The sequence below is a fragment of the Musca autumnalis genome, unplaced genomic scaffold (genome assembly GCF_047663935.1).
Source record: "Musca autumnalis isolate F117 unplaced genomic scaffold, ASM4766393v1 scaffold_3, whole genome shotgun sequence".
Lineage (NCBI taxonomy): Eukaryota > Metazoa > Arthropoda > Insecta > Diptera > Muscidae > Musca > Musca autumnalis.
The window spans coordinates 111,106,199-111,119,518 of NW_027411866.1; the positions used below are offsets into that span (position 1 = coordinate 111,106,199).

A 13,320-nucleotide genomic window follows, 5' to 3' on the forward strand; every position below is an offset into this window, starting at 1 on the left:
GGATATAGTAGGCTGTAACTCTGTTATCTGATAACATACATCAACATAATTAACATATAACTCACGAGGGAAGAATGTGTCTTTCAGGAACAAAGATATAAGCTGTGTATTAAACATTTTCACAATTTTCACACAAAAGTTGTGGTCCATTTAACCCCCTAAATATTAGCTGATCGCCATCTCAAATTGCAAGCTTCTTCTTTGCCATATACTCTTACCGTAGTTAAAATTTCAAGGCGATCGGGCTATTATTGCGACCTACAGAGCCGCTACAAAATTGGATAAATAATATGTTTTTGGTCCATTTCACCCGCTAAATATTTCACGATCATCTCCAATAAAAATAGGGATCTATTCTGGTGTGAACCCGACCTCCATACAAAATTTCGTGACGATCGGTCCAAAATTGCGGCCTGAACTTTAATTACAATTTATAATGGACAGGCGGACGGACGGACGTACACACATCTCAAAATCGCTTTGTCTCGCCCAGATATGAAGATTGGTATACCACAGTGGTATACCACAATGCTAATTATAATAAAAAGTTTTGAAGAAAAAAAAAATCAATTGTTTATAACCTCCGCCATAGGATGGAGTATATATTAAGTTCGTTTTTCAGTTTCTAACGCATTGATTACGATCCTAAAAAGTATATATATTCTTGATCAAGATAAAATTCTGAGACGGTCTAGATATCCCTCTGTTGTCCACAGTAATTGAGCTATAACGTAATATTTTTGCACCCGAGTGTATTTTTTTCATAGGAAGGTCAGGTTCGAAGATGGGCTATATCGGCCTTAAATTCGGTACAACCCCACATGATGGTACCTCCAGATTTTCGGTATGTTGAAGGTTTTAGCCACATTTTTTACTGAACCACCCGTAATTTGACATTTAAGGTTCCCTGCAGTCACGCAACTTGAGGGTTGCAGCTACCCTTTTTTGGCCGAACTAACTGTTATTTGAAAATCGATTTTTAATTTTTTTCACGAAAACCGAATAGTAGAAAATCGGATTATGGCATTTCACTGCGTATCCCTAGCCCGAAACCTGTAAAATACTCCATGGCACCATGTGTAGTGGGTGGAGCGCACGATAACTCTCGAACGGATCAATCGATCCGGTCCATAATTTACTTACGTACTTAGTTGGCCCATTACAGAACATTTGTTCCATAGACCGAACTAAGAAAAGATCTCCATTCCTCTCTGTTTTTCGCTTGACTTTTTGGAATACCGCGCCTTTCCATTTCTTCATCCACTTGTATGCTCCATCGAAGCTTAGGCCTGCCGATTCTGCGTGCACCGCCATGTGGCATGTATTCATACGCCTTTTTAGCGGGTTCATCATCGCTCATTCTCATGATATGGCCTAGCCAACGCAATCGTTGCATCTCGATACGTTTAACTATATTCATGTCTTTGTATAGCTTATATAGCTCGTGGTTCATACGACGTCGATATTCACCGTCAACGCAAATCGGCCCGTAGATCTTTCGAAGAATTTTCCTCTCAAACACACCAAGCACTGCCTTATCTGCTTGCGCAAGTACCCATGCTTCGGAGCCATACATTAGCACGGGTAGTATCAGCGTTTTGTATATTGTTATTTTTGTTTGACGATATGTGGCTTTGTTTTTAAATTGCTTACTTAGACCATAGTAGCATCTGTTGGCCAATACAATTCTTCTTCTTATTTCACAACTGATGTTGTTTGTTGTGTTTATGGCAGTGCCGAGGTAGACGAAGTCTTTAACTACCTCAAAATTGTAGGTACCAACTTCCACAGTTGGTCCGAGCTCTATGGACGCTTTGCGCGTCGAGACCATCAATTTGGTCTTTTCGCCGTTTACCGCCAGACCCACTTTCGCAGATTCTGCTTCTACCTTCCTAAAGGTATCAGTTACTTCCTTTACATTGCGTGGAATACCTTTGATCGGAGGGGACTGTCGAATGCTGCTTTATAATCGACAAAAAGGTGAAATGTGTCGATCTGCATCTCTTGGGTCTTCTCTAGGATTTGCCGCAGGGTAAATATCTGGTCAATGGTGGACTTGCCAGGTCTAAAGCCACATTGGTATGATCCAATTATTGGCCTTAGGTCCATAATTTGGCATTCGTAATATTTGTCCAAACTTAGTTTAAGTTCCAAGATGGGTCATATCGGTCGATTCCTTCAGGTACCTCCACCACAAAAGTTAAAAAATTTTCGCTAAATTGTGCGCACGATAACTCACGAAGACAGTAACCAAATTGGTCCATACTTTACACATTGAAATATCTCTAAGAGATATAGATGATGTTCCAATATGGACTCTATCGGACCACTGCTTCAGGTGCGTCCAACACACGCACCCCCTAAAATTTCGAAATGTTTGTTTAAGTGCAGTTTAGGATCTGTTTATAGATCCTTTGAAAATTTGTACCAATCCCAAAGTAAGATCCACTTCCAAAATGGGCTACGTTGATCCATTCCTGCAGGTACCTCTTCCGCAACACTTTTGAGCTTTAACCAAAGATTTATTTTTGTCGGAGACTTCATACGTCTAAAAAAGACCACAAATGCATAATAATTGGGGTGGGGGTTGGGGGGAAATTGGCTGTGTAGTCGGTATTGGATTCGATATTGTCAGTAGATGAAAGTTTAAATTCACACAGGCTGAGGGTATATCTCTGTCGGCAAAGCCGACTGAAACTTTTGAACTTGTTCTCCCTTACTTCTAATTCAAAGACCATATTGTATTCCTTATTCTTCTATTCAAAAGGCTTACGACACTTTTGATAATACCAAGGATGTTTAGTTTTTATCTTGGAACACAAGTATGGCTTTTGTGGTGACCTAAAGGGATTTTGGACTATATTTACCATTCCACATTATTGGGACTAGGAGTGTCATTTTCCAGCAAGTTGTTAAATTGAAGGGATCTAGTTTCGGCAATTTGTTATACCTACAGCTTCTCGACTTGTAGTGGTAGATAGTTCTTTTACCTCCACTTTGAATCTTAAAAGGAATTGCTTAGAATGGATTAAAGTAATTTGCACTTATTTTATTAAATTTTTCTTTAATATTCCAATAATATTATTTGCATTTATAGGGCGAAATTTAATATGCATTATCCCTCACCAAAATCAATAAAATACGTCCATACTTTCCTGAGTGTTTACTATTTCTAAGTACCTCTTAAAAGTGACAAGTAATTGTCTGCAGTTTGTTGACACTCAGGACTGACATGAAAAAATAAAACACTCTTGAACGTTAGACAGTTGACAGTAAATGAGTGCGGCAGGAGAACAGAATTTAAGTACCAGTTACACAGTTATATAGTTGTTGCAACAAGACAATATAAAAATCAATTGCCACGAATAGGAATAACACGACATAGGAACACAATCACACTGTACCGAGACAGCACAGTTCATTTGAATGTAAAGCTGGAAACAGTCTATGAATATCGCCTATCTATTCCTGCAGCATGGAAATGAGGTAGTGAACAAATGAGGCTAATGGTGTTTAATAGTAATACACACAAACACACTCCCATAAGAGCACATACATACACACACATCCAGATTATATCAACACAATCAACTTTATGGGTGACATGTAGAAAAAAAGCAAGCTATTTTCTTGTGACATTTAAGTTCACCGAACGAACAAAAAGCACAAATTACAATACGTTAAACGTTCACACACATTGTTGTAAAATACACATACACATACCGATTTATGCGAACATTGCTTTATATAGGAATGCGACAAAGCATAAAATATATGAAAGCTTTGAGGTACATACACCCATACACTCTTGGCCCCCTATATGAATGACTTTAGAAGCTGTCAACATTTAAACATTTATGTCACCATTCATTTCCTTTTTATCGTCACTTTATCGTATATCTCTCACCAATTATCCACCCAACAAGTCACCATGCGGGTAGGCGGCAATGAATGCACAATGTTACCACGCAGTCTAGGAACCTACTTTCAAATGCTGCATAAATAGACAAGTAGTTTGCATTTGTGTTCTGTGTCGCTTTTTTACACAACCATTTGCGGTATATGTATGTAATTCTATGGAAACGAAAACCTAATATTAAATGATTTCTTTAAATCGATGTTCCATAAAAAAGCCAACAATGAATTTTAAATAATAGCCACTTTTATGGAATACACTTAAAGAAAATGAATAATAATGCTGCCGCTAGAGAGGCACACGAATATAGGGAACGTAATCAGTATGCGAAAGACCACGACTCCGCTGGAAACCCTAGATAAAGTCAGTACATGCTATTAGAAAGCACCAACAATTTAAGAGGTAATTCAAAAATAAATCTATTCTTAGGACGAAGTTTATGGGCATGAAGAATATGTCTAACTGGCGGTTATAGCTGATGAAAAATTAAATGCTAAATCCTATATCCACAATTTTAGGTGGAGAAATTTTTGACCACTGGGAACACTAATCGGGTGACGCAGGGGATGAAAGATACCAAGCAACAGTCCCGACCGGCTTTAATATGGCAAAGCCCAGGATTTATCTCGGTCCCTCTTTCATCTCAAGTGTACACTAACCTCCCCGTGGTGTAACCTGGGGAACTGCCTTTAACACCCGTTAAATGTGCTGCGCGTTCACCCATAAGAACGTTAAAAACTTGGGTTTGGGCGTCGGGTTAGTAATCCTCCCCTAGAAAAAAAATCAGCCTACTATGAAAAAAACGCAAGAAAAGAAAAACAAACCCCTCTAAAGTTGAAGAAACCCGAAAACGTTTTAAGGACCATGATCTGCGAATCTGCACCTGGAATGTTCGCACTCTTTATGGAGAAGGTGCAGTTTGCGCACTGGCAGATGTACTTGAAAAGTGCAAACACGCCATACAGGAAATACGATGGATTGGGAAAGGCGTCACAACAACACCTAAAGGTGACGCACTGTGTTATAGCTGCCATGACACAAAGCATGAGTTTGGTTGCGGATTTGTAGTTGGTCGGGGGTGAAAACATCTGGTCTCCAGCTTCACCCCAGTGAATGAAAGACTCGCTGCAATTCGATTAAAAGCAAAATTCTTCAACATCAGCTTTATTTGCGCTTATGCTCCCACTGAAGACAAGGATGAACAGACCAAAGATATATTTTACGAGCGCTTAGAAGAAACTTATGCCCATGACATTAAAATTATACTAGGCGATTTTAATGCCAAAATTGGAAAGGAGAATATCTTTGGTCCAACAGTCGGTAAATTCAGTCTCCACAGTGAAACATCTGACAATGGTATGAGGCTGATACGAGTAGACTTTGCAGCTGCAAGAAACATGGTAGTTAGCAGTACCAGATTTAAGCATCTCGCAATGGCACGTGGATGTCGCCAGATGAAATAACAAGAAATCAAATTTATCACGTTGTGATAGATGGAAGACATACGTCAAGCGTGTTGGATATACGATCGTTCCGAGGTGCAAACATAGACTCGGACCACTACCTTGTTGCAGCAAAGGTACGTACCAGATTAAACGTAGCAAACAAAGTGCGAACAGACACAACACGGAAGTTGGACATCGGTAAGCTGCAATCACAACAGATAGCCACAGCATATTCCACTCAACTGGCCCAACTGCTTAATCAAAGCACTCCTCGCCCCGATAACATATCAGGACAATGGCAAAACATTGCCCACTGCATGCAAACAGCCGCAAAATCAGTTCTTGGATACCAGAGACCTCCACCAAGGAATCCGTGGTATGACCAGGAGTGTCGTGCTGCTACCGAAGAAAAAAATGCGGCATATAGGGCTACTTTACAATCAGTAGCGCACGAGAGAGGTATTGGGAGAAAAGGAGAGAGGAGAAACGTCTTTTCCGAAGGAAAAGGAGAGAGATGGAAAAGCGGGATTGCGAACAAATCGAGATGTACAGGAGACAGAATGAAGTCCGAAAATTCTACCAAAGAGTGAAACATCAAACTGATGGCTTTGGAACTGGCTCATCCTCCTGTAGAGACCAGCAAGGTAATCTGGTAACTGATACAGATAGTGTTCTAAGGATATGGAAAGAGCATTATTCCAAACTGTTGGTATCCAATAGTATCGAAGTCGACGAAGATACCACAGATCCAATCCCAGAAGATGGTATTGAATGTATACCACCCGGCCAAGATGAGGTAAAGACAGCAGTACACCAGCTGAAGAATAATAAGACAGCAGGAGCTGATGGCCTACCAGCCGAGCTGCTTAAAACCGGAGGCGACACGCTGATAAGGTGTATGCGTCAGCTAGTTAGCTCCATCTGGCAGGAAGAACCCGTACCCGACGATTGGAACCTGAGCATCCTGTGTCCCGTCCATAAGAAAGGATATAAGACTTTATGCTTCAACTGTAGGGGCATAAGTCTTCTCGCTATCGCCTACAAGATAGTGTCAGGGATATTGTGCGAACGACTAAAGCACATGGTCAACGAAATAATTGGACCATACCAATGCGGCTTTAGACCTGGCAAGTTCACCATTGCCCAGATATTTACCCTGCGGCAAATCCTAGAGAAGACCCAATAGATGCAGATCGACACTTACCACCTTTTTGTCGATTATAAAGCAGCTTTCAACAGCCCGCTACGTTCAAAGGTATTACAAGCCATGTCTGAATTTGGTATTCCCGCAAAGCTCATTCGGCTTTGTAAAATGACTCTAACTGACACAAGATCTTCAGTTAAAACAAGAAAGAACCTCTCCGAAGAGTTTTGTACCAAAAAAAGGTTTCAGGCAAGGAGACAGCCTTTCGTGTGATCTCTTCAACATCCTGCTGGAAAAGTTTATACGAGAGGCAAACGTCAAAACAAGTGGCACAATCTACAGTGTAGATTCTAGACCAATAGTCACATGTTACTTGCATATGCTGATGATATAGACATCATGGGCCGATCAGTAAAAGAAGTAACTGATACCTTTATGAAGGTCGAAGGAGAATCTGCTAAAGTGGGTCTGGCGATAAACGGTGAGAAGACCAAGTTGATGGTGTCGACGCGCAATCCATTGAGCTCGGACCGACTGTGGAAGTTGGTTCCTATAATTTTGAGGTAGTAAAAGACTTCGTATACCTCGGCACCGCCGTAAACGCAACAAACGACATCAGTTGTGAAATAAAAAGAAGAATTGTATTGACCAACAGAAGCTACTTTGGCTTAAGTAAGCACATCAAAAACAAAGCCACAACTCGTCAAACAAAAATAACGCTTTACAAAACCTTGATACTACCCGTGCTGATGTATGGTTCCGAACCCTGGGTACTTGCGCAAGTAGATAAGAGAAAAATTCTTCCAAAGATCCACGAACCAATCTGCGTTGACGGTGAATATCGACGTCGTATGAACCACGAGCTGTATCTGCTATACAAGTACAGTTAAACGTATCGAGATGCAGCGATTGCGTTGGCTAGGCCATATAATAAGAATGGCGTTAAGTTCGGCCGGGCCGAACTTGTTATACCCTCCACCATGAATTGTATTGAATTAAAATGGAACAATTAGTTTCCTCTATTTTATGAAGAAGACTTAATACCAAATTTCAGCAATTTCAAAATACCGAAATTCGAGAGGTACCGTTCTATGGGGGCTATATCAAAACTTCGATCTATACCGACAAATTTCTGGCGGAAAGTTTTTAGACTCAAAGAAGATTAAATACTAAACTTACGATATTTCGGTATGGTTATGTTGGCAAAACTTTCAAAATACCGAAAATCAAGACGTACACGCTTCTATGGGGAATATAGGAAGACGTGGATCTTTACTGATAATTTTCTTCTTGAATATTTTATAACCCCATGGACGATTATATAACAAATTTCAGTTATTTCGGTGGGATATTTACGTTACAACCCTCAGAATTACGAAAATCGTAAGATACCGTTCTATGGAGCCTATATAGAACGTTGGGCTATACCGACGAATTTCAGTCGGAAAGGTTTTTACCTCCAACGTAGACTAAATAGCAAATTTCAGCCATACCGATAATCAGGACGTACCGTTCTATAAGGACAATATAAAGGCGTGGACATATACCTAACAATTTCAAGTGGAAAGTTTTGTACCCCAACGAAGACTTAATAACAAATTTCAGCCTTTTCGTTGCAATATTGAGGACATAACATTCAAAATATCGAAAATTTGGATGTACCGTTCTATGGGGCAATAAACCGACAAATTTAGAGGGGAAAGTTGAATACCCCCAACGAAGACTTAATATCCAATTTCAGCCATTTCGGTGGATTATTGTGGTTACAACCTTCAAGAAACGGAAAATCGAGAGGTACGTTTCTATTGGGGGCTATATTCGGGGGGTATTGTTCTATGGGGGCTATATCAAAACGTGGACCGATATAGCCCATTTGCAATACCAAACATCTTAAGAGTAATAGAAACTTCTATACCAAATTACAAAGCTCTATCTTAAAAGTTGTGAGCTGTATCTTGATTTCAACAGACGGACGGACAGACGGACATGGTTATATCGACTTAGAATTTTACCCTGATCAAGAATATTCATACTTTATAGGGTCTCCGGTGAATATTTCGATGTGTTACAAACGGAATGACAAATTTAATTATACCCTCCATATTATGGTGGAGGGTATAAAAAGCATAAAAATGTATTCAATCGGTCGGGAACCTTATATGGGGCTATATCAAAGTGTGGACCTATGGTTTTGGTGGAGAAGTTTTGTGACCACTGGGAACCTCAAATTTCGAATTGCAGATACTTGGGTCAAAAATTATACCTAAAATCCAAAAAACCAAAATTCCGGGCCTCTCCCAAAACATGGACCTTTGTTGACAGTTTTTCGAATTGCACATAGTTCGGCTGTTTCAAAACGTGGACCTATGTTTAAAGTTTTTTGAGGATATATTTTGTGACAACTGGGAACCTCAAATGTTAAGTTCCAGGTAGTTCGGTTAAACATTGTAGCTAAAATCCTCAAACTACCGAAAATCGGGACAGTTGACAGTTTTTGGTGGAGATGTTGTGTGAACACTGGGAACCTCAAATGTCGATTTACAAACAGTTCGGTCGAAAATTGTAGCTAAAATCTTCACAATACCGAAAATCGGGAGGTACCGTTATATGGGGGGCTATACCAAAACATAGACCTATGTTTATAGTATTTAGTGGAGATGTCTTGTGATCACTAGGAATCTCAACTGTCAAATTACAGGTAGTTCGGCGAAAAATTTTAGCTAAAATCCTAAAAATATCAAAAATCGGGAGGTACCGTTATATGGGGGCTATACCAAAACATGAACCTATGTTGACCGTTTTTAGTGTAGATATTTTGTCACCACTGGGAACCCCAAAAGTGAAATTGCAGGTAGTTCGGTCAAAAAATGTAGCTACAATCCTCAAAATACCGAAAATCGGGAGGTACCGTTATATGTGGCTACACCACAAAAGTGGTCCGGTATAGCCCATCTTCGAACTTGAACTGCCTATAGAAAAAAGACACTCGGGTGCAAAAATATAGCGCTCTAGCACAATTATTGCTAACGCTAGAGAGATTGCAACAGACGGACAGACGGGCATGGCTAGATCGTCTTATAATTTTATCCTGATCAGAAATATATATATTTTATATGGTCGCAAATTATTAGTTCGATGTGTTACAAACAGAAAAACAAACTTAATATACCCTCCATGCAATGGTGGAGGGTATAAAAATAATGAATAACAACTAAAGCCGACTTTAGCCAATATTATCTGCATATTTAATAAAACCGCTGGAAACATTTTCCCATTTAAAATTCTCATAGTTTGTAACATTAAAAAAAAACAAACATCATTACAATTAAAACTGAAACCTACTTACCAAGTCTGTCTCTCCCTCGAAATGTCGAATAAATTTCACATACAGATGTCCTTTGGTGAATAACTGCAAATATACATAAAAAGTAAACAAAACCAAACATTAGTCATAAATTTAACCACTAACAAAATATTTATTTAGAAATAAAACACAAAAATGTGGTTTTCATAAACAAATTACTACTGGCATAAATTACGATTCAATATACAAAATTAGAAAACTTTTGCCAAAAAAGAAATGTATTCAATAAAAACTATAATTTACCTTTATACAATGCGGCAAATCGAAATAATAATTTTTGTTTTGTTTAACTTTCTACGAACGATTGTTTATTTTTCGCTTGACCACAATATTACTATATTTCATATACCACAATCACGTAGGACTAAAAATGCATATTTTGTTTGTGTTGGAGTGATGTGATTATATAATAAGTTCGAAGCACTACGCATTAAATTTTTCATGATCGACGTTTATTAATTTACATTAATATTTTAAATCATTTTAAAATTCCACTGATTTTTGAATGAATAAATGGAGGAAGTGTATAACAATACTGGCTGGATGATCGAATGATAGCTTATTTTAGACTTCAGAATACCGTTGATAGGACTTAGGTTATGTCAATTTAACACAGAACTTTAGTTAATGAATTTTTAAATGAAGCATGTGAAAATGGTGTTAAGTTCTGCCGGGCTGAACTTTGTATACCCTCCAACGTGAAACATTCCAAACTAAAATGGAATATGTGTTTTCCAATTTTTTGTGGAAAATCAACCCCTAATGCCTAAAAATAGTTCGAAAAATGCATTTAAAAATTTCTTCAATCGGGCTTTACATGGAGGTTTTACCGGTTGACCACTAGGAACTTCAAATGTCAAATTACCGTTATTTCGGTGAAAAAAATGTAGTTAAAATCCTTAAAATACTTAAAATCGGGAGGAAACGTTATATGGGGGCTCTACTAAAGCTTGGACCTATGATGATAAGTTTCAGTGGAACCGGTTATTTTACTACTGGCAACCTCTAATGTCAAATTACACATAGTTCGGTAAAAAAGTATCTAAAAGCATCAAAATACCTAAAGTCGGGAGGTACCGTTCTATGGTCCAAAACATGGACCTATGTCCTTAATTTTTGGTGGAGAAGCTTTGTTGACTGCAAGGAACCTCAAATGTTAAATTACAGATTTTTCGGTTACAAATGTAGATAAATTCCTCAGAAGCGGGACCACACTGAAAATTTTCAAGGCGTCTGGTACTATATATGTGGCTAGTGACAGATTAAGATGCCTGTTGAATACTCAACTCCAGGTTCTCCAGTTACTTGAGCATTAACATTTTGTTTTCATGTCAGCCCGACGCTTAGGATGATTTCGAGTTTCGGATGACGTCTGCAAATCTCTCATCATTAATTGTGGTGGTACCTCCTCGGCTGAGAAATCACCCCAGCGTCCGCAATATTTGAGATAAAACGCTAAAATGTGTGCACCTAAGTGTTTTTTCCGTATGCAAGATGGTTCGAAAATGGTATAGCCGCTATATAACAGTACAACCCGATTTAAGGTATTTTGAGGATTTTAGCTAAATTTTTTGGCCGAACTAGCTAAAATTTGACATTTGATGTTCCAAACGCCAAGAAATTTCTCAACTAAAAATTATCAATTTGGCACTTGGGGTTCCAAGAGGTCCAAAAACTTGTGCACCAAAAATGGTGGAGATAGCTCCACTTTTTGGTATAGCGCCCATATAACGGTACCTCCCTTTGGCTACATTTTCTTACCGAATTAACTGAAATTTGACATTTGAGGTTTCGAATGATCAAAAAACTACGCCACAAAAAATTATTAAGATAGACCCATCTTTTGGTACAGCCCCGATATAACGGTACCACCCGATTTGAGCTAAATTTCTTGACCGAACTAGCTGCAATATGAGATTTAAAGTTCTCAGTGGTCCCGAAACTTTTTCACCAAAAATTGTGGATATAGGTCTATGATTTATAATAGCTCTCATATAACGGTAACTCCAGATTTTCGGTGTTTTGAGGATTTTTAACAGAGCTAGCTGTAATTTTCCATTTGAGGTTTCCAATCACAACACGTTTCCCCCAAAAATTGTCAATAGAGATTCACGGTTTGGTATAGTTTCCTTGTAGCGGTACCTCCCGATTTTTTGAGAATTTTAGCCACAATTTTAAACCGAACTGTAATTGGTCATTTAAGGTTCCTAGCGAACACAACACTCCTCTACCGAAAATTGTCAACGCATGTCCATGTTTTGGTGTAGCGCCCATATAAGGTACCTTCCGATTTTTCAGTATTTTGGGGATTTTAGCTACAAATATCAAATTAGTTCAAGTCAAGTTAGTTCTTTTGACCGAACTACCTGTAATTTGATATTTGAGGTTCCCAGTGGTACAGCCCCGATATAACGGTACCACCCGATTTAAGGTATTTTGAGCTAAATTTCTTGACCGAACTAGCTGTAATATGAGATTTAAAGTTCTCAGTGGTCCCGAAACTTTTTCACCAAAAATTGTGGATAGAGGTCTATGATTTATAATAGCTCTCATATAACGGTAACTCCAGATTTTCGGTGTTTTGAGGATTTTTAACAGAGCTAGCTGTAATTTTCCATTTGAGGTTTCCAATCACAACACGTTTCCCCAAAAATTGTCAATAGAGATTCACTTTTTGGTATAGTTCCCTTGTAGCGGTACCTCCCTATTTTTTGAGAATTTTAGCCACAATTTTTAACCGAACTGTAATTGGTCATTTAAGGTTCCTAGCGAACACAACACTCCTCTACCGAAAATTGTCAACGCATGTCCATGTTTTGGTGTAGCGCCCATATAAGGTACCTTCCGATTTTTCAGTATTTTGGGGATTTTAGCTACAAATATCAAATTAGTTCAAGTCAAGTTAGTTCTTTTGACCGAACTACCTGTAATTTGATATTTGAGGTTCCCAGTGGTCGCAGCACTTCGCCCACAGTTTACCGCTGCCCACAATTTACATTACAATGTTCCAATTTTGGATTGCTTCAGGTGGTCTTACCATTATTTTCGCTTATACTCGCCTAGTACTTTGTTGATTTCAAGAGTATGTTCTCTAATCCTGGGTACTTCAGGATTCGAACCACGAAGCTCGTCACACTCAATTGCTTGTCCTGTCGCCTCTGCCAGGAAATTTTTTATAATTTCGGGTATTCGACCAGCAGATATGTGGCGAGCGACTTAACCAAGTAATGATGTCCCGGAAAATCGCCCTATCCGAGGATCTAACTGAATGGGCATCTCTCTAAATTCTCTGAACCCCTATCCTTTCGCTTTCCCATGGTTCAAAAAAGTTCGGATATCAGAGCTTGTGAAGTCGTTTGGGCTGTTAACGCAGACGATGATCGGAAGATGGTCTGAGTCAAAGGAAATAAAGGGTTGCCGGGACATTTCATCCGTCAGAGCGGTTGCCACA

General features: G+C 38.9%; 1 protein-coding gene across 11 annotated transcripts in view; it reads right to left on the reverse strand.

Moving 5' to 3' along the window:
- Positions 1-13,320, reverse strand: part of LOC141397476 (uncharacterized) — a 655,384-nt gene that overhangs the window by 412,707 nt on the left and 229,357 nt on the right. For all 11 annotated transcript variants that reach the window (XM_073973773.1, XM_073973783.1, XM_073973777.1 and 8 more), the window contains one exon: positions 9,852-9,914. The gene's annotated coding sequence lies outside the window, so the exon portion shown is untranslated. The remainder of the gene's footprint in view (positions 1-9,851; positions 9,915-13,320) is intronic.